The 25,738-nt window shown below is 41.1% G+C and overlaps 1 protein-coding gene across 3 annotated transcripts in view; it reads left to right on the plus strand.

Annotated features, from left to right (window-relative positions):
* The window catches only part of sez6b (seizure related 6 homolog b), a 956,088-nt gene that overhangs the window by 93,688 nt on the left and 836,662 nt on the right, over positions 1 to 25,738 (plus strand). The window contains exon 1 of one of the 3 annotated variants that reach the window (XM_063031162.1): positions 14,745 to 14,768. The exons of the other annotated variants lie outside the window; for them this stretch is intronic. The gene's annotated coding sequence lies outside the window, so the exon portion shown is untranslated. Of the gene's footprint in view, positions 1 to 14,744; positions 14,769 to 25,738 lie in introns of those variants that run through there. 3 annotated transcript variants of the gene reach the window in all.

The raw sequence follows: 25,738 nt of genomic DNA on the forward strand, positions 1-25,738 counted from the left end.
TGCTGACTTCAGCCTGTTTTATCATGTGCTTCCAAGTATACTGAAATCTTTTCTTTAATAATAAACTCCTACATCTTTCCAACCACTGAAGTCAAACTAATTGGCCAATAATTTTCTTTCTTCTGCCACCCTCCTTTATTGAAGAGTGGAGTGACATTTGCAGTTTTCCAGTCCTCGGGAACCATTTCAGAATCTAGTCATTCTAGAAAGATCATGACTGATGTCTCCACAGTAACTCCATCTACCTCTTTCAGAAATCTGGCGTATAGTCCTTCTGGTCCAGGGTTAAATCGGGGGTTGCAGGGTGGTGTGGCTCTAAGAGTTGGAAGGGCCTACTCAGTGCTGTATAAATAAATAAATTTTAGCTTCTCCTCAGACTGCGGGGCGAATTTTATCATAATATGATCACTGCCTCCTAAGGGTTCCTTTACGTTAAGATTCCAAATCAAATTTGGGTCATCACATAACACCAATTCCAGAACTGCTGCTGCCCCAGAGGGCTCAACCACAAACTGCTCTAAAAAGCCATCTTGTAGGCAATTTCCTCTCTTGAGATCTAGCACCAGCTGGATTTTTCAATCTACCCACATATTGAAATCCCCTTTTTACATGGCTTTTCTATCTCCCGTTGCAATCAAATCCTGGCTACTGTTCGGAAGCCTCTATATAACTCCCATGAGGGTCTTTTTACTCTTGCATTTTCTTAACTATACCCACAAGGATTCTACACCCTTTATCACTTCTTTCTATAAAATTGATTTCATTTTTAACCAACAGAGCTACGCCACCCTTCTATCTACCTGCCTGTCCTTTCAATACAATGTGCATCCTTGAATGTTTAGCTCCCAACTATGAACTTCTTTCATCCATGACTCGAAGATGCCCACAAAATTATACCAGCCAGTCTCTATCTGTTCTACAAAATATCATCTGGGGCAAAACACACAGCATGCTGGAGGAACTCAGCAGGCCAGGCAGCATCTATAGAAATGAATAAACTGTATCGGTTTTGGGCTCAGACCCTTCAGCAGAACTGGAAAGAAAGAGGAGAAGTCCTTATTCCTTGGTCATCTACCTTATTCCGTATACTGCATGCATTCAAATATAACACCTTCAGTCCTGTATTCTTCACCCTTTCTGATTTTAGCGCTCTGTTACACTTGAGCTCATCCCATTGACCGCAATTTTTCCCTTTCTTCTGCCCTTCGGTCCTCATAGTCTTACGACACTCTGCATCTACTTGTACACCAACTGCCCCATCCTCAGTCCTATCACTCCAGTTTCCATTTTCCTGCCAAATTAGTTTAAATCCTCATCAACAGCTCTAGCAACCTGCACTCAAGGATATTGGTCTCCCTTGGGTTCAGATGTAACCCGTCCTTTTGTATAGGTCATAACTTCCCCGAAAGAGATCCCAGAAATCTGAAATCCTGCTCTCCCGCACTAATTTTTCAGCTACGCATTCATCTGCCAAATAGTCCTGTTCTTATCCTCACTGGCACATGGCGCAGGCAGTGTTGCAGAGATTACTACCCTAGAGGTCCTGCTTTTCAGCTTTCTGCCTGACTCCTTATATTCTCTTTTCAGAACCTCCTCCCTTTTCCTACACTTGTCATTGGTACCAGCTTTTTAGAATGCCGTGGACATGATCTGAGACATCCCTGACCCTGAGACCTGGGAGACAACATGCCAATTAATCGCCATGTGAGGGAGAAAAAGTTGCAGGAAAATAATAGGAGAATTGGATTGATGGTAATACATTGAGAGCTGACATACAGTTAATGGGCTTGGTTCTAAGAAAGTATGAGAGTAACTATACTCTTTCTGCAACTATTATGTTTATGTAGTAGCCATCACTGCCAAATTAGCCTGGAAGATTTTTCTTTGGAGGGATCTTGTAGTTAATTTGAAATCTCTCGCGGTGACAGACTTTAGAAGTAATTTCCGAGGGTTGTTTGTTAGTGGAAGTAGGTATTAGTTCTGTTGTTGGAGATCTGCTGGAAAACTGTTCACGTACCCATTCAAATAGAACTTGGAAGCAATGGGTTGTGGTGTTCTGTTTCATTACAGAGTTTAAATCAAATTTAATCAAATCCATTTAAATCAAAGTCATACCATACTCTAAATTCGCCACCAAACCATAGGTGTGGAGCATTATTTTATTTTATTTAGAGATAAAGCGTGGAATAGGCCCTTCTACCGCCCAGCAACCCACGTATTTAACCCGCGCCTAATCAGAGGATAATTTACATCGACTAATTAACCTATGAACCGGTATTTGTTTGGACAGTGGGAGGAAACCAGAGCACCCAGAAAAAACCCACACAGTTACGGGGAGTATGTATAAACTCCTTACAGAACGTGCTGGAATAAAGAAGCAGTTTAAGAAATTATAAATGGTGTTGCCATACTTCAAAGGGAACTCCATCCCTTCATGTAGATTGCTCATTTAGAAATGATGGAGACAGTCCCATTCATGCTAATTTTGAGTCCCTGTGCTGTACTGATGTTACTTATTCATGGATAAGCATGTGAATCATATCCCAAAAGCAGTTAGATATTCAAAGCTGTTGACTGGTGCTATAAACCCATCACGACAGACCCAGATTTTTAATAGGCTGAACCACTTTTGGCAGTGAAACTGATATTACCAACATGAATGAACAGGCTTCCAATATCCCCACTGCGTCAAAGGAATAATTTGTTTCTCGGGAATCCTAAGGAACAAGAAAAAACCCTGAAATTTTAAGGTTGTAAATGTTGTAGCATAGTACACTTAATAACTGTGAACAATTTGTTTTCTCTGGAGTTTGCACGTTTACTTCTGTAGCTAAAGGTCTCTTTCTCCCTGAAGACTCTTCTGACACAAATATCATAGCTGTTTCCAATAGCAACATTCCAATTTGACCTCTTTTAACAGCATTGCAAAGCAAAGAGCATCCATATGATCTGAAGTACACAATGTGAGACTAAAGACCTTTTAGTGATATCCCTGCCTCTGACCATTTACTCTCTGCTTTCTTGCTTCATGAAGATTTCACTTGATGAAGAAATGGCACTGGCTTATTCACATGTGCATTAATTTCTGGTTTTCCAATTACCTTGACAGATTAGTTTATAATTAGATCAAATGGAAATGCTGATCAATGTTCTAAATTCTTAAACACTCAAAACAAAAGATGATCTTTAACACAAAATACTCTGCAGATGCTGGGGTCAAAGCAACACTCACAACATGCTGAAGGAACTCAGCAGGTCGGGCAGCATCCGTGGAAACGATGAGTCAACGTTTCGGGCCAGAACCCTTCGTCAAGACTGAAGAGGGAAGGGCAGAGGTCCTATAAAGAAGGTGGGGGGAGGGTGGGAAGGAGAAGGCTGGTAGGTTCCAGGTGAAAAACCAGTAAGGGGAAAGATAAAGGGGTGGGGGAGGGGAGGCAGGGAGGGGATAGGCAGGAAAGGTGAAGAAGGAACAGGGGAAAACACAATGGGTAGTAGAAGATGGCGGAACCATGAGGGAGGTGATAGACAGCTGGGGGAGGGGGCAGAGTGAAATAGGGATAGAGGAAGGGAGGGGGAGGGAATTACCAGAAGTTGGAGAATTCTATGTTCATACTTTATTTACTTGTGTGTTAAGTTCAAAATCTTTATTTATATAGGACAGTACAGCACAGGAACAGGCCCTTGGGCCTAAAATTTTGTACTGAACCAATGAAATTAGTTGTAGGAGCCATGCATCTGTTTTCCATCTGCATTGTGTTCTGTGTTGTGCTTCTTTGTTTATTGTGGTAGTTAGTTGCATGGGTGGGGGTGTGGTAAAAATGAAGAGTTTAGTTACGTATGCATGTAGCTTAGAATCAGTTAGAGCTAGAGACAGCTGGGATGACATCTTTTTTTGCTGACCACTTAATTGCGTTTAAGTATGCTTAATTTTTAGTTTTAGTTTTATTGCTTCACGACTGGTTGTTTTAATAAAGGATCGAATACATTTTTTGACTTTTGAGTATTGTTATTGGAAGGCGCGTCATACAGGATAACTCCTCCTGCGTGGTCTCCAACAGCCTTGATGGTTTGTTAGAGTAGCTGTTACATTAGTCATCAAATAGCCAGCTAAGCGAATCACTTCTGACGACACAATGTCGATATTGTTCAATTTTTCCTCAGGTTCATGTGACTATCTCATAATATTTATTTATCTGTTTATTGGCATATAGTATGGAAGAGGGTCTTCTGTCCCTTTGAGCTGTGCCATCCCACGCTCTCCTGATTTAATCCTGGCCTAATCACATGGACAATTTACAATGACCAATTAACCTACCAATTGGTTTGTCTTTGGAATATTTGTGGACACCTGAGCATCTGGAGGAAACCTACGTGGTCACGGGGGAAACATACAAACTCCTTACAGGCAGCGGTGGGAATTGAACCCGGGTCGCTGGTACTGTAAGGCGTTAAGCTAACCACTATGCTACCACATATGAAGTACTCTGAAATGAAAATAACTCCATTTAAAATATAAGGTAATATCATGCATCTTTTAGAGTGGTTTACAGAGAAATTTGTATAAGCATTTGATTATTTTTGTCATCAGCACAGTCGTGGTCTTGTTCTGATGCTTTCCACAATGTCTAGTCCCAGCTCTTACCCATACTCCCAGTGGGGAAACCACATGCAGCATGCCGCTGTTTAATTACTTCTAACATGGTCTCACACAAAGCTGGCATTTCTAACTCACATGATCACAGATAATGTTATCTTAATACCTTTGTTTTCCAAATGCCCTTGGAAGAATCTGCTGCTAATAAGCTTTTGAGTTTAATGGAGCTTTTGTGCTAATTACCATTTTCTGGTAAATGGACCTCTATCAGCCAAGTGTTTTGACGCTGACACTGTGTTGTACAGCTTGTTTTGTAACTCTTGTGTTACCAGACATGTCGTAGGAACTGGCTGAAAGACTTTTCAGGGTTTTAGAAATTTAGAATTGCACTGAGCTGCTTGCAGAGTTTACCAAAATGGTGGATTAAGAAAAAAAAACAAAATTCTCAAAACCCAACAATGAGAATTGTAAGGGGAAAGGCAAGCAACATGGTAGAAAATGATCTGAACTCATGGAAAATGACTGGGAGCCAAGTATAGGACAAAGTATCTGCAACTGATTCCTGGGTAGCTTGGGGAAGATTAAGAAGTATTGGGAGCTGTTCAAACAACATAGTGATTGCAGAAGAGAAAAGAATAGATGGGTTAAGTTTTCACATGGGTCCCATTCTCTATGAGCATAAAAAGAACAACGTTGCAGAGGAAGAGTTATTTTGGAGTTGGGTAGGAAGTTGTATTTGACACTTGTGAATGTCTTGCATGGAATAGTTCACTGTTATCATTGACTATAGGGGAATATTGATGCTAGCAAGGGATGTTAGTGGGATGATTTGCTTTAACATCTGACAAGTTATACAGTTGCAAACAATACAACTGATCAGTGTTGCCTAAATTCTAGAAAAAAAGAACTTTGCTCCTCAATTTACACTGGTGACAATGAGTGCTGTCAGGGATCCAGAGTTTGAGCAGGTATTGTGTCACCACGGCAGGTGAAACTTTCCAAAGTTACAAGAATTTTCTAAGGCAGGAAAATTGCTAGTGGTCAGGAGGATATTATTGTATCAGGAAAAAGTGGTTAAGCATTTTTCTTAGCCTGTACTTTCAGGGGTGAAAAAGAGGCAAGTCAATTTGCTTTTCATTGGAGGCCTGAAAATATGGCTTTGAAGTTTTCCCAGGTGGCTCTCCTATTTTCTGTTTGGACCGTTGGTAAACATCTGTAATTCATTCTGCTGAGTGTGAAAGATTAGATTTGTGAAGCAGTGAGAAGATGCGATTGGGGCAAGTTTGGAATTTGTAAAGTGCACTTGGTAATTTGGGAAACACAAGCAGGCTTTTCGTACTGAGGTTGGGTAAAATGAGAACTGGAGGTTATGGGTTAAGGGTGAAAGGTGAAATGTTTAAGGGAATATGAGGGAGAACTTCCTCAGAGGGTGGTGAGTGTGTGGAATGAGCTGCCATCAGAAGAGATGAATACAAGTTTGATTTCAACATTTAAGAGAATTTTGGATAAGTACATAGATGGGAGAGGTATAGAGGGCTATGATCCAGGTGCTGGTTAATAGGACAAGGCAGAGTACCAGTTCAGCATGGAATAGATGGACTGAAGGGCTTAATTTCTATGCTGTAGTGTTCAATGAATGTATGACTCAAGACAAATATAGAAGCACAGAAAGTAGGAGTAGGGGTAAACCTTTTGATCTTTGGAATCTTCTCCATTATTCTTTATAATCATTCCCAATCCTCTACCTTAATACTATATTCCTGCTCTCTCCCATAATGGCTCTACCTTCTCAAATATATTGAGTAACTTGGCCTCCTTTAGTGGTAGTTATCCTTTGTGGGCAACAAAACTTCTCTCCATCCTGATCCAAGCTGCCTTGCCCTGTAACCTCTTGTTATGGATCATCCAGCCAGGAGAAACATTCTTCCTACATTGGGTTTGTATACCTTTGTCAAATGATGTCTGCTCATTCATCTGTATGTTAGAACATCTAATGGCTGACCTGATCTCTCCTCAGTTGTCTGTTCTACTATCTCAGGAATCAGTATGGAAAACCTTTAATACAACACTGCAGTAATATGTATGCCTTTTCTTGGGCAAAGAGGCTAAAACTGCACATAATCTTCCTTCAGTGAGGCCACAGCAGTACCGTACAATCTTTGTAAGATATCCTTACTACTGTACTCAAAACTGCTTGTAATGGAGGTCAAGTTTCCAATTGTCTTAAGTGTCTGCCTGTCTGCTTTCAGTGATTTCTGTACATGGACATCAAGCATCAAGATCCCTTTGTACGTCAACATATCTCCATCCATCACCATTTAAATAGTGGTAGTAGTGCAGTCACTAGAGTATTATGTTGTCTATTGGAAGTTCCTCAGATGGCTGTAGAGGCTGATTAGGGATCCACGTATTCTGGTGCAGTGTGGGGCCAAGAGTAGCTGTGGTTGGTGGTTGAGTTTTCTGGTAATTCAGTTTCTAAATTTGTAGCTGCTGCTTGTTTACTGCAGTACAGTGGAGGTCACTCTCATGTAGTACAGTTCCCTCTTGAACAGATTTCCTCCAGCAGAAACTTCTGGGTGAAGCTTCTTCTCGGTTTTTAGATGCAATGTTGAATTTCTTCAGGCTGATTTTTCATGTTATCTTTGAAGTGCTTTCTTTCCCTACCAGGGCTCGCTTCAGATTGTGCGGCGACGGTGTTGTCATCTATGTACTGAAGCTCCACAATAGTGGAGGTGCTGACCTTTTCCTTGGCCTTTAGCTGGTTGAGGTTGAAAAGCCTGTTGTCCATTCTATGTATGATTGGGATTTACCGTGGCAGGTTTTGACCAAAAAAGTGAAGGATGGCAGTAATAAAGATGGAAAATAGGATGTGTGCAATGATGCAGTCCTGTTTGACTCCTATCTTGACAGTGACGTGTTTTGATTCAGTGTCACTATTGCTAAGTTCTCTGGCTGGCATTCCACAATGTTTGTAAGTACTTGTCAGGGCATCCACGTCTTGATAGTATATGCCAGAGAACTTGGTGATCTACTGCATCAAATGTCTTTGTCTATAAAAGTCAAGAATAATAGTTGCCTTTGTTCATGGTATTTTTCCTGTAATTGGCACGCTGTGAAGATCATGTCTACAGTACTTCTAGATAGATGAAAACTGCAGTGATTTAGGGAGTATTTCTTCAGATAGCAGAAGGCATCAGTTGTCAAGGATGCGTGCACCATTTGAAAATAATACTCTGAATTCTGGATTTTCCCAATAATGTGGATAACTTCACACTTGTTCGTATATTGTTGCATCGCCTCTGTCATGTGTTTGCCCATTCGCACAACTTGTGTAAGTCACCCTGAAGGCTCGTTTCACTTTGTTTCTAGTCACAACTTGCATTCCATTCCAGTTTTATGTTACCAACAAACTTAGAACTACTACATTTCACTTTGGTATAAATTGTGAATAGTTGAGTCCCAAACACTGATCACTACAGTACCCCACGAATCACCACCTGCCACTCTGAGGAGGCCCCATTTATTCCTCCTCTCTGTTTCTAGGCTGTCCATTGGTATATCATCCTTATTCCATGCACTTTAACGTCTTATCCAAGGACTTTATACAAGGACTTCTGAAAATCCAAATACACCACCTTGATTAGTTCCACTTGGTGTTCTACCAGTTACATTTTCAAAGAAAGCTCAGTAGTTTGTCTTAAATCTACATTTCTTATTATAGCCCAGGAGGAGGCATTCAGCTTTCAGGAACATGACAGCTCTGAGGGCAGTGATCACATCAGACCCATCTCTCGCTCATTATTTCCCTGCACCCCAGAAACCTACAGTCTCTTGAATGTCTTTGATCTTTTTGCCACTTGCCTCGACTTAGTTATTTACAGTAATTAATTGACTGACCTTATCTAATACATTGGTATTTTTGGTTATATCCTTTATAATTGTCTGCAGATCTTTCCTATTACTGATGTTTGACTGATCAGTCTGTAATTCCCTGTTTTTGTTCTGTCTGTTATTTTAAACGCTGGTATCAAATTTACTACCCCCTTAACAGCTGGAACCTGTGAGATTTTGGAAGATGATAGTCAAAGCATTCACTATTGCTGTAGCTATCTCTATTAATACTTTGGGATGTAGCCCATTAGACCGAGAGCCGCTTTCAGTCCCACTGGCTTCTCCTGCATATTTTTATTTCAAATACTAAATTCCTTTACTACTTTTTAAAAAATTTTACTTCTGGTTACATCGCATTTCTGGGAAGTTATTTGTGTTCTCTTCCACAAAGATGAAGTAACTAGTTTAATTGTTCTACTGTTTTTTCATTGTTCATTATCAATTCTCGTATTACTGATTTCAGACATCTGTTGTAAAAAGACAACGATTACAGGGAGCAACAAGGTTTTTAACAGTTCATTTTATGCTCCTTGTAAGTTTTCTTATTTTCTATTTTCCTCTCTCAGTCAAATTCTTGTTTTGCTGAATTCTGAACTACTCCTAGTCTTTGGGCAGTGTTGCATGTCTTATCTCTGAATGGTTGCTTTCAAGGATAAGGATGCGCAGAAGTTGCAGTCAAAGAGATTAATCTGCGCAAATAGTTGGAATGAATTGTAAATGTGGAGGGTTTATGGGTGACATTTGTTGTGTGCTGTTTTGTGCTCTCTGATGCATGGCTTTGTTCCACTGCCAGATTCCCTGTTCTCCTGCACCTGTTCCCAGCTCTTGCAAGAATTGGAACCCAAATGCATTGTGGTTGCTGCCTCCTGCTAGATATGATGTCCTGAGGAAGATATCATGGAGTGTATCCGCCTCATTTTGCCAGCTGCTTATAAAATTGATCTAGTCTTTTGTGCAGCTCCACAATAGATTTGCCTCGTCTTTTTGCCAGATGCCAGTCTTCTTATAACCAGTTTTCTTTGCTGAACAGTCCTTTTGCATTCAAAACATTTAATTATTTTGATTTTGTATCATTATAATATGATTATATCATTTCAGGTTTATCTTACAAGCTGCATTTTGAGCTTAAGAGCTGAGAAAGATTAGAACAATTTGGTGTTAGAAAATTGTTTTAAGTGCCTCTGCCATCTATGTATTTATGCACATTTTCTTCCGTATCTGTCCTTTAAACTCTAACTTTTTATTTAATTCTTTATTATTTATAATAAGCCACTGATGACTGGTTTTGTGGCCATGGACTCACTTTCATGAACTTTAGTTCTGAATGTTACTTGCTTACTTTCATTGTCTGCACGATTTGATTTTTTTTCCCTGCACATTGGGTGTTTGATGGTCTTTTTCAATGAGTTCTATTGGGTTTCTTTGTTTTTTGGGTTTGAAGGAGATGAATCTTAAGGTTATATTTAGTATACATACTCTGATAATAAATGTACTTTAACTTTGTTGAATGTTATTGTTTTTTGCTGCATGTCACGCCCTAACTCTCTCACCACAGGAAATTCCTGATACATGTAAATGTTTATGGTAAATAGACTTCATCTTTGAAGTTTTTCAGCCAAGTGCTAAAGGTTATTATTTTTAAAAGCTGGCTTTGAATATACCCTGCAATTCTGTAAAGGCATTTAACATGCAAATATTTCCCACATTTTTAGGTAAACTTAATGCACACGGTAAGAAGTTGGTAGCAAGTTTTGACATTCTGCTGAGATGGGTGGATTTTACAATAGATTGTAAGTTTACATTTTCATATAGCTTGTAAATTTACATTTTCTGACTTTAATTGACTTTAATTTGGTATCACACCTATGATTGCAAAATCAGCTTTTGAGCTTTGGGGCCAATTGGATCCCTGGTGTTAGAGAAACTGAAATGTTTGTATGGTGAGGGAAGCATTTGGGTTTTTCAGAGCCAGACAGATTGACTTTCCTGGGGCTGGCATTTGGAATTGGAATTGATTTGTATTGTCACATGTACCAGGTTACAGTGAAAAGCTTGTCTTGCTTAATTTTCATACAGGTCAATTCATTACACAGGACATTATGGTAGTATAAGGTAAAATGATAATGGAATGCAGAATAGAGTGTAACAGCTGCACAGTAAGTGCAGTGCAGGTGAACAATAAGGTGCAAAACTGTAATGCAGTTGATTGTGAGGTCAAGGGTCCATCTTATCGTTCTAGGGAATCATTCAATAGTTGTGCAACAGTGGCGTAGAAGCTGTCCTTGTATGTGCTTTCAGGCTTTTGTATTTTCAAACAAGACATGGAGATGGGATAGGAGATTACATGTGGGCAGGATGTAACAAAAATCAAATCACAGGCACAATTCTTATAAACTAAACATACATACCAAAAATGCAGACTAGAATGGATTCTAGTTGACCCCATGTTTCTTTCGTGCTTCTTGATGTTCATTACCCCATACCTAATAAACCTGAACTGCTGTCTACATGTATACAATTTTTTTGCCACTCGGGTGACTTTCCTCAGATGCCCTATTTACAGAAAAATTCCAAAGGATTTTTGGAGACATGGTTCCTAGCAACCCACTTAATGCTGTAAAGCCAACTTCCTTGAGTACATATAACTTCCAACTTGTAATAGATCAGTTAGTGATATGCTAAATGTTTGTATCCATCTGGCCTGCAAGCTTCCTTGAACTAAATAACTTATCCAGCTTATCTGTTTTGAAACAAGGCAAATTAAATAACCCCTTGACTTGTACTGCATCTCTTGAACAGGATGCTATGAGCCAGCAAGTCTGAGCAATAAACAGCTTGTTTGCAAAGCTGCTGTATAGACAGTGCTTGTTTTAACGTCAAACTGAGTACTGCTTGCCACTTATATTTTAAGGACTGAAGACTGACTCCGATTTACGACAAGAAGCAAACAAAATTAGTTGGAAGTTTACTTACATCTGTTTAATTCCACAAGTGGTCACTGCTGCTTTTAGAATGTGAGCTCGGCAAACATTAGACCCCGCCGGCCCAGGAAGTGAATATCTATCACATTTGACTTGTGCAGACTTCCTCTGAGGAACTTCAGAGGTGAGGTAACATGGAGCCAGTGAGATTTGTGGACATGCAAGACATCACATGATGCAGCAGGAAGGGTCCTGACTATTAAGACTATAAGACATGGGAGCAGAATTAGGCGATTTGGGTCGGCGAGTCTGCTCGCCGTTCAATCATGTCTAATTCTATTTTCCCCCCCACCCACTCAGCCCCACTCCCTGCCTGGTCTTCTCCCCGTAACCATTGATGCCCTTGCCAGTCAAGAACCTATCAATCTCTGCCTTAAATACACTCAATGACCTGGCCTCCAAAGATGCCTATGATAACAAATTCACCACCCTCTAGTTAAAGGCAGCTCTAAAGAAAATCATTGATATTTGTGAAGCCAAGCCCTTTGGCCGAATTAGCTGTCAGATGTGATAAATTTATTGAGGTACAGCATGGAATGGAACCTGCCAGCCTCCTAGCAATCCCCTAGTTTAATATTAGACTAATCATGGGGCAATTTATAATGACCAATTAACCTACCAACTGCTACTTCTTTGGACTATGGGAGGAAACCAGAGCACTTGGTTGAAACCCACTTGGTCATGGGGAGAGCGTACAAACTCCTTACAGGCAGCGCTGAGAAACGAACCTTAGTGGCCTGTACTGTAAAGCGTTCTGCTCACCACTATGCTACACTGCAGCCCCAAAATGATGTTTCTCTAGCATTCAGTAACTAGTTAAAACAATTCTACAATTAAAGAAGCTATTAATTTCTAAAATATTGAAGAACGTTAAATACTTTGTTGTTGCAGCTTGCGGACATTTTGTCACTAGTCAAGTTTATATAGGCCCCCGTTCACTTTCCTCGATGCTGATTGGCTACCCATTCTGATGAACGTTGAATTCTATTGGTTCGTGGACGACCTCAGCAGATTCACAGGTGAGGTGTTGCCTCACCTGGAAGGACTGTTTGGGGCCCTGAATGGGGCTGAAGCAGGAGGTGAATGGGCACTTAAGCTGTTTGCAGGGATAAGTGACGAGAGGGAGATTAGTGGGGAGGGACAAATGGACATGGGAATCGCAGTGGGAATGATCCCTGTGGAAAGCGGGGTGGGGAGGGGGGAAGGAAAAGGTATATTTAGTGGTCTATTTTGTCTGGTGCTCTTGATGCGGCCTTCTGTACATTGTTGAGACCCGTAGTAAATTGGGGGGACCGCTTTGCCCAGCACCTCCGCACCATCTGCCATGGGGCAGATTTCCCGGTGGCCAAACATTTTAATTCTGGTTCCCAGTCCTGTTCCGACATGTCAGTTCATGGCCTCCTCCTGTACCAAGATGAGGCCACTGTCAGGATGGAGGAGCAAGGCCTTATATTCCGTCTGAGGAGCCCTCCAACCTGATGGCATAACCATTGATTTCTCCTTCCAGTAAATAAATTCCACCCTCCCCTCTTCTGTTCCCCACTCTGACCTTTTACCTCTTCTCACTTGCCTGTTACTCCTTCCTGGGTCCCCTCCTTCTTCTATTTCTCCTATGGTCTACTCTCCTCCCCTGTCAGGGGCTGGAGAGGAAAGAATCTGACCTTTCCCACCCACCTAGCTTCACATACCCACTTCCTGCTAGCCTCTTTCCTCTCCCCATATCTTTTTATTCTGGTATCTTCCACCTTCCTTCTCAGTCTTGAACCCGAAATGTCGACTGTATTCTTTTCCATAGATGCTGCCTGACCTGGTGAGTTCCTCCAGCATGTTGTGTGTGTTGCTTTTGATTTCCAGCATCTGCAGACTTTCTCATGTTTGTGATTAAATTATTTTAAAATATTTGAAGCTCTTAACTTCACAAGTGATCTGATATAGATATATAAGATTGGGAGGGACATAGGCAGGATTAAAGCGTATAATCTTTTATCCAGGGAGGAGTGCTTAAAAACAAGAGGATATAGGTTTAAGGTCAGAGATTTAAAAGGGCGTTGGGGCAGCTTCTTCATGCAGATGGTAATGCATGTTTGAAATGAGCTGTCAGAAATAGTGTTTGAGCCAGCCACACATAGCAACATTTAAAACTACGGAGATAAGTATATGGATAGGAGAGGTTTAGAGGGCTAGGGGGTCAAGCGTGTGTGGGTGGGACTAGCTCACTGGATGACATAGTCGGCAGAGATGAGTTGGGCCTAGTGGCCTGTTTTCCTGCTGCATGACTCCAAGTGATCTTTTTTTTAAGTACTGTAACTAAAGACAAACTTTGCCCCTTGTTCTCCAAATGCCACTGGTTATTTGAGTGAGTTCCCCTGAGGAAGTCCTGAGGAATTGGCACTGATAACCTGCATTAGCAGCCCACTGTCAGAGCACATTTTTGAGAAATACTGTAAATGTCTGGAAGCTACTTCTGCATTGATGCGGAAGTCCAAATTTATTGTCAGTTTGGCAAGGAACTGTCAGAAGTAATTTTCCTGCAAGATAGACTTTTTAAATTTAGTCTTTTTCCAAGAGCATGATCTCTCTAAACCAAAATCGAATCAGCTATTTTAGCAAAAAAAAATCTGCTCTGCCTAAACCTAATGCAGACTGGAGTTATCTCGACTCTCTCATCTGCTTATCTCGCTCCTAAGCTTGGAAGCCTAAATATCTATTTCACACAATATATGAAGAAAAAAGAAGTCAAGACAGGAATACAGAAAAGCTGAATAAGAATTGCAATGCAATATGATATATTGTCCTTTATATTTCAAACCTAGTGTTAATGGTTTTTCTTATAATTTGTCTTCATTGTGGATTGTTAAATTGTAAAGTGTGCATCAGTTCTACTTAATTTCAGTAGAATAAATGCACCAATAAGACACAATTCTAATATTATTATTATTAATATAACTGAAGAAAAGTGCCTACAACAGAAGGACATGAATATATATATCTTTGAAACTAAATGCTCATAATTTTAGGAATGACACCACAGTTGGAATGTAGAGCTACAAAGTGCAGCTACTGTAAAGAATTTCAACATTTACAAAGGATATAGCCTTGTCAAGGATTCTCTTAAATACGCAGAACTGATGTGGTGCCAAGTTAAAATTGTCCATGTAGATTTAGATTTAACTGTGTGATTGGAATAGATTGAATTGTTTGAGGTGCCTGCTCGTGTCACTTCATTATAATGTGGTGATCTCAAAACGAATGCAGCTTGCTATCAGCAGAACAGCAGGAAACTCTGTGTAGTTAATATGAAGGTGAGTAAATACCAGACACAGTCGAACCTTCATTATTCTGCTCCTTGTTTGTTATCTCTTGGCATCACTATTTTGAGAAATCTTTGTCAGGAACTGAGGATGGATGTTAGGGGTCATGGGTTTTTTTTTAATGATCTTTAAGCAATTCCAGCCAGGCATGTAGTCATCCATCTCTCAGAAAGCTGGCAAGAAGCTGTTTTCAGTATTAAAATGATCAGCTGCTGAGGGAAGTTCATGGATTTCTGGCTTTGCTTGAAACATTCACAGTATACATGGTCGGACTCATTCACTGTTCCATGAAGAGCAAAGGGGCTTCTTTTAAAGCTGCTTTTTCCAGAGTATATTATTTAAATGACCCAACATGGAAATGCTTACATCAAAATTGTTCTCCATGTATTTGCCCTTTTTAAAACAAAAATAGCAGCACATACTCTGTAATTCGTGCTTGTTTCTACACTTGAACGTAAGGTCAATAGTGCTTATTGAAAAGGCCGGGTGAGGGTACACTGTCATTGGGTAAGGTCATGTTAGTCACAGCAGAAAAATGCTGAAGGAACTAACAAGGAAGGCAGCATCTATGGAGGGAAATAAACGAGGCCCTTCATCTGGAAAAAAGGGGGCAAAAACCAGAGTAAGAAGGTGAGAGGAGGGGAAGGTGTACCAGCTGGCAGATGATAGGTAAGATCAGCTAGGATGGTGGGCAAGAGAGGTGAATTAGAAGCTGAGAAGTAGAAGAGGCAAAGGCTGAAGAAGGAGGAATCTGATAGGAGAGGACAATGGACATTAGAAGAAGAAAGAGGAGTCATTTCAATACAACTTCCCATTCCCCTTCTGACATGTCTGTCCATGGCCTCCTCTACTGTCATAATGAGGTCAAACTCAGGATAGAGGAGTATATCTGTGCAGCCTCCAACCTGATTTCTCCAACAATGCATTCTCCAGTTTCAGGTATCTTCCCTCCCCTCTCTCTAACCATCTCTATTATCTGTTTAGCAGGGTGCTGCAGTGTTTTCTCTCTGTTTTAGTGAATTATTCAGATATTTTCTTCGCTTTGTAGGACATTGCCTCTAAACAGGGCCTGAGAAGCCACAGCTGTAACAAATCTTCTCCTTTACCACTCTACATCTATTCTGGCACTCCCTTGCCTGGATACCGTGGTTGCTGGCACACAAAGCAAGGCCTCTGTCTCTTCACAGCAGCTACATCCACTACAGCCACTTTATGACTTCTCTTTCCTGCTCCTCCAATCCATCTCACTGGCTCATGATGCTATCACTCGGTAGGTTGATCCCACTGCTATCTCCAAAACTAAGACATCCTGAGTGAGCTGAGCTCAGGCCTTTCTTTAGCATTTTCAGGAAGATTGGATCATCCCATCCTAGACTGTCCAACCTTGAGTACTGTCTATATTTCAAGCCCATATCACCAGGACTGGAGAGGAAGGGGGCAGAAGCAAGAATAAGAAGGTGGGGGGTGGGGAATGGGTACAAGCTGGCTGATGATAGGAGAGACCAGCTGGGGGAAATGGGTGGGGAAGAGGGGTTTTCTAAGAAGCTGGGAGGTGGAAGAGGTAATGGTTGAAAAAGGAGGAATCTGATAGGAGAGGTCAATGGACCATAGATGAAAGGGAAGGAGGAGTCATTTCAATATAACTTCCCATTCCCCTTCTGACATGTCTATCCATGGCCTCCTCTACTGCTATAATGAGGCCAAACTCAGGTTAAAGGAACACACCTCATATTCTGTCTGGATAGTCTCCAACCTGATTTCCTCAGCTTCCAGTAATTTCTCTCACTTCTTTCCATCTCTCTTTTTCCATTCCACAATCTTCTTACTCTCTTGTGCTTTCTCTACTCCTCAGCTGCCAATCTCCTCTCTTTGGTTGCCCGTCTCCTTCCCTTTCTTCCATGATCCAACTACCTCTGCCATCCAATTCCTCCTTCAGCCTTTTATCGCTTCCACCTATCCCGTTCAAGATTCTGAGTTCATTGCCCCTCCCACCCACCCAGATTCCCTCTACCTGGTCTCACCTGCCAACTTATACTTCTTCCCCTCTTTATTCTCACTCCTCTCTTCGTCCTTTCCAGTCCCGATGAAGGGTCTCGTCCTGAAATGTCGACTGTTTATTCCCCTCCATAGAAGCTGCTTGACCCTGCTGAGCTCCTCCGCCATTTTGTGTCTGTTGCATCAGCAGAATGCCCTGCGTTTACGTTGGTCACTGCACTGTGTTCCACATCACCGGCGAGGACTGTGGGACACGGTGTCATGGAGTCAGTGCTGCTCGGCAACATTTGGAGTCTCTGCTCCTTGAATCCAGATAGAGAGATGTCATCTGTGTGTGTTCATCGTTGTCCATCGATACTTGGGTCAAGAAAAAACATGGCTTGCCTGCAATAAACCTGCCCTGTTGACGTTCCAGGAAGTAATCAGGAGTAGTAGTGAACTTTGCAGGTTGCCCATGGGGTTAAGATGTACTTAGGTCTATTGTATATGTACGGGGTTTCTTCTTTGTTATGTTAAATTTAAAATGGCTTCTTTGTTATGTTAATCTTTTAAGCTGCTGTGTATGTGGATTAAAATGGCTTCTATGTTATGGTAAATGCTGAGAAAGTCGCTGGCTAGAAATTTGCTTGGGTTGATACAGATAGCAGAGGTGCTATCAGCCAATGGGTGTCCATGTTATTCTTTCTTGGGGTGATATGCTGTCTCATATGACCGGGAACCAGGGGCTTTTGGCGGGGAGTCAGACCGTGAGGATGACGGATGTGCCGGAAGGCTCATGTCGATCACTCCGGATGGTCCCGAGCCGCGAGGCGCCGGGGTCAGAGGGATCCCAAAGAAATCCCTGAGCTCCAACATGAGCACAAAGAACTTGAACTTTGATAAGTCTGCCACCTTTTCCATTCCCTTTTTGAACTGAACTTGCATTAATTTCATAGACTTAGTAATATCTATAAAGTGTAATTGGTAAAATGTACAGTGTGTGCTCGCTGATGATTGATGTTTGAAGCTGATTTCGGTGGCAGTTGTATAGCAACCAACACAACCGGGAGACCAGGCAGGCGGCGGACAGGGTTTCGCCTAGATATATACGAGCCAATATAGCGGAGCGTTACATATAGTTTGAAACAACACCTGATAAAGACAACTATTAGCTGCTTTCAGAATCTGGTTGTGCATCTCTACAGCAAGGCAAGCAAAATGACTAGGATCAAAATACAGCAAACAATAGGGACCTTAAAACAATGTCCTGGGCCTTTAATTGATTAGGAACTGTGCTACCGTGCAGTCCTGTGAAGGTTTTGCACTCTATCACCATGCACCAGTCTAGAGTGAGGTGCTTAAAGGCAGGTGCAGTTGGGCCAGAATCCAAAAGGCCAGGGTATTCATGAAGAAGCCTGGCGCAGTCTTTTATATTCACATTATTCATTAAGTATCTCTCACCCACCAAACTTGCAGCAGTCGCCTACCCTATACATTGGGCAAGTGGAGCATTAGGAGTCAGTCCTGTAGGTGGTTTAATGCCTTCTGTCTTGGATTATGTCCTGTCTACATAATCACTCTTCCTGATGTTCCAAATGATAGAAGAACCAAGGAGTACTTGTAATCAAATTTAATATTAGGTATTTTTGCATTGCCTAGTTTATGCCCTTCTCCAATCCTTGCTGAAGAAGATTGATGAGATGAGGTCGAGTAAGTTGCTTTACACTTTAAGAGAGTACATAGAGTAACAGTCTTAATGCCCATAAATCTGTATTCAATTTCTCTTCTTGAACATGCGGACGAAATAATAAACTGCATTCCCTTTTGATTCTGTGGCTTTATCTTGTTTTCAGAATTGCCTTTCTTTTGAAGTATATCCAAATGTGAAAATTATCCTCCTGTATTTGTCATTTTTCAGTACCTCTCGTCTGCTTAAATAATGCTGGACCGCGGTTCTGATTTTCCTCTTGTGGTGATTTGTCAGGCAACATCATCCTGGCCTAAGACAGATCACCCTTATAGTATCTGTGTGAAGCAGATTGTAAATGGTGTCATTTAACAAACCATCCCTGCTGGCTTCAAACCACTTATCTTATGGCTGGCCAATAGCTTTCTTTTGTTCTGAATCTGTCAGCATACATATACAAAATACAACACATGAAGAAAATCCCAATATCCTTACTGCTGAGGCTAAGAAATTTGATTGGTGGTCCCAAATTATAACATTACCCAATTCCCAAAGCTGAATCTCAATACTCAGTATTCCATCACATTGGAAAAAATCGTTGCAAGATAATGAAGAGTCCTTTCCGATCATGTTGCTGCCAAGTACTTGTACATTGTTAGAGTTTCTATGTAGACATGAGACTGCATATGCTGGAATAAGAAGCAATATACAAAGTACTGAAGGAACTCAGTATGTCAGGCAGCATCTATAGAGGGAAATGGACATTCAAGGTTTTGAGTTGACTCCTTTTCTCTGGACCCGTCCATCATCTATCTAGATGATAGCTCTCAACCTGAACTGTCAACTGTCCATTTCCTTCTGTTCCCTCTACCTGACCCGTTGAATTTTTCTAATGGTCTGTGTCTTACTGTGTTTCTGTTTGCCGTGAATGAATCTGTCATTGTGGGCCGAAGGGCTTGTTCCTTTCCAGTACCATTCCCAATGTTTCCGAACCAAAGTTTTGTACAGCTGCAACTTCCCAACTTTTATACGGGAAGAAGCAGGCAGGCTATGTGCTGCTTCACACCCTATCCATTTGTGTGGGGTGAGCTATGGATTTGCACCTGGCGATTCCTCTGTACATCAATGCTTCCAAGTATCTCTTTCAATCTCTTCTCTTGCAGCCCGCAGTATTCTGCAATGCATTCCGTCAGCCCCTGGGATCTTATCCACCTTGATATTTCTCAAGAAATCCAACACCACCTCTTCCTTAATATTGACGTGCCCTAGAACATCAGATTCACCTTCCTAATCTTGGCATCATCCATGACTTTGTTACCTTGGTGAATACTGCTCAAAGGTGCTACTTGCTTAGGATCCAGCCCCTTCCTGTGTCTCCTCATATAAATTCCCCCTGTGTTTAGGGTGTCCCTACTTTTACCACAGCTACTCACCTGTTTCTAATATATGTATAAAATGCCCTGTGACTCTCCTTAAAGAGAATCAGTAACTAGATCAAGTAACGTTTATCCCTTTTGAATACTAGTCCCAAAAGTTCTTTGTTTTCAATTACCATAGAGGTAATGATGTGTGGGGGAGGTGAGGCCAAATTGAGCTGCTATGTAAAAAAAAATATGGATTTTATATTAAAAAAAAATAAGGTGGGATATTCTGACATTCCAAGTGCTGTTCACTGCAAAAGGAATTAGGTGCTTTCGCAGTGGGTTTTTATTTCAGGGGTAGGTACTGAATTGTGTGTGTCAGTGAAGGATTAATTATTTGGTCACAAAAGCACAGTTACTATAAATCATCAGTGTAAATCAATGGAATTTGCTTTCAGTTCACATTTATTGTACCTTCCTTGTGGTGCAAATCAAAATTGGATCTTTTATTCTATAAAAACACAATTCTGCCAAATCAACATTGGCAGACTCTCAATTCATTTCCCTTTGATAAATATTTGGTGCAAACTGACATTTATCAGTTGTGTTTTGATTTGAATCAGCCTTGAGTCGCGACCACACTGACAGTGTTAGAAAGCGGAGTGCACAGTGTTTGGCCAATCAGGGCATATACTTAATGTGTCTGTTTGCTAAAGGCTTTTTTTTAACTTTTCAAATCAGAGCATTGCAGGCAAGTTCACCATTTATTATGCATCCCTGCCTGCCCTTTAGAAGCCAGTGATGAGCTGGCTCCTTGAAGCAAGAGAGTCCTTCTTTAAAGTTCAAAGTAAATATGTGTACTTTAATAATAAATGTTGCCTTGTACTACTCTGAGATTAATTTTCTTACAGTCGTTCACAGTAGAACAAAGGAATACAATAGAATACATACAAACAAAGGCTGACAAACAACCAATGTGCAAAAGAAGATGATCTGTGCAAAAAAAAATTAAAATAATTTCAAGAACTTGAGTTGTAAAGTCCTTGAAAGTGTGTCCATAGATTGTGGGATAAGTTCAGAGCTGAGGCGAGAGAAGGTATCCATGCTGGTTCAGGAGCCTGCTGGTCGAGGGGTAATAACTCTTCCTGAACCTGGAGGTGTGGGACCTAAGATTTCTTTACCTCCTTTCTGAAGCCAGCAGCGAGAAGGGAATGTGGCCTGGATGGTGGGGTCCTTGATGATGGATGCTGCTTTGTCACGGTAGCGCTCCTTGTAGAATGCTCAATGGTAGGGGAGGCCATTGCCTGCGATGGACTGGGTTGTATCCACCCCTCTTTGTAGGCTCTTCTTGGTGATGGTTTGCCCACTGTGCTGTTAAGAAGCGAGTTTCAGAATGGTAATGAAGGACCAGTGACTGTTTCCAAGTCAGGATGGTGCATAACTTGGAGGAAAATCTGCAGGTAGTGCTGTTCCCATGCTCCTGTTTCCCTTCTCATGCCTGATGGTTGAGGCAGCAGGTTTAGGAGTAGCCTCGGCAAGTAATTTTGATGCCGTTTTTTAAAATAGTACACACAATGGCCACTGTGTGCCAGTGGTGGAGGAAGTAAATATTAGCCTGTTTGATAGAGTCATGGAACACTACAGCACAGAAATAGGCCCTTCAGCTCATCTAGTCTATACCAAACCATTAATTTGCCTAGTCTCATCAACTTGGATAATTGACCTGGATGTTGTTGAACTTTTCGGGGGATGCTGGAGGTGCACCCATCGAGACAAGTAGAGAGAATTCTGTCATGTTGCTGACTTGTGTTTTGTAAATGGCGGAAAGGCCTCAGAGATGACTGAATGTGAGCCACTCACTGCCAGATACCCAGTTTCTCACCTGTTATCATTACAGTCTTTTTGTGGCTGGTTCCACTGAGTTCCTGGTCAATAGTGAACCATAGGATATGATGGTTAGGCACTCAGTGACGGGGATGCCACTAAATGTCAAATATGGGTGGAAAGACCATCTGTTGCTGGAGTTTGTCTTTCCTATACATGAGTGGTGAACCTTGGATTCCTCAAATTCTGTAATGGGGTCTAAGTAACCTCTAACTCCACTAATGAGAGCTGTTTTGTACGTTTGACTGATGCTACTATTAGAAGAATTGGGAAATATAAAAGGTATTGTGAAAGAGAAGTCAGCAGGGGTGGACATTAGACAAGTGTTAAGCTTCTTAATTCAAATACAAAGTGGCTAGATCTGGCTTGGGGCATGGCTAAAGGACACACTATTTCTATCCAATACGGCAGGGTATTTCCAGGTAGTGATCTTGCCTGTCTGTTCCCACTACTTGTCCCAACCCATTTCCAGATCTGCTTCCTCCAGTGCAGATCGTCTGTCTCTTCCTGAAATTTCTGACTTTTGTAAGGCAAACCTGCTGTGGAAGGATAGCATGGAAGGGAAGCTCATTTCACGTCCACTGCCACCCTTTCTTCAGAACTCAATGGACACTTGTTTCTGCTGCTCCATCAGAGAGAAACGACACGCGTGATGACAGAATGGACAAATTCGAATAATTTTGTGCTTCTGGTGAGGTTGCTTGCCATAAGAAAACATTTGAAATTGCTCTCTGTAATTATTCATTAAATTAATGGATTGAAAGGTCATGTGAAGCTGGCTCTCTACTTTTTGATGTGTGTGCTCCTGGTGTGTTCGTGTCCCACTGGAAACACTGTTTTATAAATGAAACAGAAACATATAGTCTACTTATTTCCTCATTACAGTTGGAAAATTCTCTTTTCTGTGGTACTTCCTACCCAAATGGAGACTTGTAATCCTGTTCTGAAAACTGTTTATCCCCAACATCATTCACAGGATAGCTGTACGACTAGTCTGCATTCTAACTGGGCAAAATACTCAACTGATTGACTACAGAACGCCGGGAGAAAGCAGCAAAGGTGATTGCTGAGATGTATTGTGCTCATTTTTTTAAGTATTCATTTAAGTGCGTGAGAAATTTTGCCGAATGCTTTAATGTCCTTGTGATTCCACTTTCCCTTGTGGAGTACTAACATCTGGGTTTAGTGAGAGATTTGTTCACCATGGTAATATTTTACAATTGAACGATAACCTTCTGACAAACATTAAAAAAATACAATATCCATTTCACCATAAAATGGTTTACTTTAGCGAAGGATCAAATGGAGCAAAGGCTGCGGGAAAGCTATATTTTTCTTGTGTAATTGAGGTTGTTTACAAGTCTGTAACAATAAAGAATTAACTGTGATTCAGAAAGTAATCATGGTTTTGCCTTATCAGGAATAATACATAACAAAGTCAGGGATCACAGAGAAAAGCTCTGCTGTAATTTTTGGTTTCAGTGTTCCTGTCTGCAATACAAAAGCATGTTATATTCATCCTAATCACAAGATTAAATATGAACCTCAGAATTTCCTATTTTAGTTGTCCGGATGCTGTAAATTGTCAATTAACTGTTTGATAGGTTCAAGCCTAATCGTGGAGAACTGAGCACAAAAAAGGAAGACTGACACTTCAGTGTGGTAGAGAGGGAACATTCACTGTTAGCCAAGCTGTTATCACAAGCCCATATCTCTTTGCTCAACTGAGAACATAAAAAATGGTGGCAGGTATAGGCCAAATGAGTCTGTTCCAACATTTAGTACAATTGTGGTCAGTCCAGTCTTAGCTCCCCACCTCTTTCTCACCATGACTCCATAATACTAAATCACTTGTAGTTGAAATGTGCATTGAAGACTTGGATACATTCAGTGACTCCCTGCTGCTGTCTGGGGTCGAGAATTCCAGACTTGGAACACTCCGAAATGAATGGTTACTCCTCAATTCCTATTTGAAATGAATGATCCTGATTCAGAAATTATGCTGCCTAGTTTTTAAAAATATTAGCTGTACTTGTCACATGCACATTGAAACACACCATGAGATGCATCATTTGTGTCAAATCCAATCAGTGAGGATGGTTCTGCGTGCAGTCGGCTAATGTTGCCTCACTTCTGGCATCAACATAGCATGCCCAGAACTCTCAAACCCTAGCTGTATGTCTTTGGAATGCGGGAGGAAGCTCTTCCTCTTAGGCTATGGTCCACACTAGACCGGATAATTTTGAAAACGCCGGTTTTGAGTAAAAACGACAGATGTCCACACCGAGCGTTTTTCAAAATATCTCCATCCACATTAGAACGGATATTTGGGCGAATGGCCTCCTACTGGGCATGCGCAGTACACAGAAAACAAGCGAAGAGGAAACGGTATACTTGGCGCGCCTTTGTCCAGTTACAGACTAGAAAAATTTTAAAGGAATTGCTGTTGGCTCTCACGCAGGAGGACTTAACACTAAAAAAAACAACAAATACTGGAGCGTTCGGAGGCAACCGACAGGGAGTTCATTGACAGTATGACCCAGCTGATGACGAACATTGAAAAACTGACTAACTCTGTTGCATTAATAAAGCACCTTGCTAAGTGTATAAAACATGTATGTATCAGTGTTATCTTGTATTTCCATACAATGTTACATTAGGCTGTTACATATCTATTGTCAGAGAAGTACTTGCATAAATAGGTGAACCACCTTCATACAAGCAAGGACAGAAAACAGGGCAAAGTGAGTATAATTATTTAGTAAGCTATGGGTCAAAGTGTTTGGTGAGTATATTTCTAACTCTTCCGGCTTCAGTCTCATTGCTGTCTGTTCTGAAATTGTTAGGTTGTGTGGGGGGTTGCATTCAAGAAAACAATGAAATGCCGCACTGCCGTCATCTGTTCCGGCACGTCATGACGACGTTTTTAAATAGTCAAAAAAGCTCACTTCACAACTCACTCATGCTGTTCACACCGACTGCGCGTTCTAACAGCCGTCCGGCAGTGCTTGCACAGTACCAAGCAGAAGCAGAAAAAGAATTGTTGTGGTGTTGTCATGACAGCATTTTTAAATCTCTCCGTTTACCCCGTCGACACTACAACGTGCAACAATCGTTTTCAAATTTACACACTCTGGAGAGTGTTTTAGAAAAGCTCTGTTTTCGGGAGATGAAAACTCCATTTCAATGTGGATGGAGGGTCAACACGAAGAGAAAAAGCTTCATTTTTAAAATTATCCAGCATAGTGTGGACGTAGCCTTAATCTCAAATCTTATTTTTCTATACTCTAATAAGAATAATCTGATCTTTATTTTAAACATTAACTACCTAACCCAGGAATCACCCTAGTGAAAATCAAAAACAAAACTGGAACTCTGCTGGAAATATAAGATTAAAAACAGGAAGTGCTGGACATACCCAGCAGGTCAGGCTGTATCTGCGGGAAGAGGAACAGAACTGGTACTTGATCTGAGATATTAACTTTATTCCCCTTCTCCCAGATGTAGCCTGATTTGCTGAATATTTTCAAAATTTTCTGGTTTTTCTTTCATTATCAAGAGAATGAATCTTCTCTGCACTGCCTGCAATGCAAGTGTATCCGTCTTTAAAAACTAAAATTGCACAACATTTCGGGCAGCCTCACTAGTGCCCTGTGTTACGTACCCCATAACTGGGTTGCCAAACCAGCAGAAATGGACCACTTAGTTGGAGTCTGGTTAACAGAAACTAATAAAGTTTTATTAAAGAAATAAGTAACACAGTACTCTAATCGTACGGATATAAATGCAACCGGTTAGCAATGATAAAACACACATGTACACAGAACTAGGGTAATAGGAATCAATTTAGCTCTATCGCGGTCTGGGGGTAAAATGATCAGTCTCAAGTGACACAGAGTTCAGTTCAGCTTAGTGCAGTTCGCAGTAATCGCTGTTGTGCCATTGGAGAGAGAGAGAGAGAGAATATGCAAATCTGATTCAGACAGACCCTTGATGTTCCTCGCAGTTAGCTTTCGGGTGAACCCTTTTAATGTCTTCTGTGGTCACCAACTGTG

The sequence above is a fragment of the Mobula hypostoma genome, chromosome 23 (genome assembly GCF_963921235.1).
Source record: "Mobula hypostoma chromosome 23, sMobHyp1.1, whole genome shotgun sequence".
In the NCBI taxonomy this organism is placed as follows: Eukaryota; Metazoa; Chordata; class Chondrichthyes; order Myliobatiformes; family Myliobatidae; genus Mobula; species Mobula hypostoma.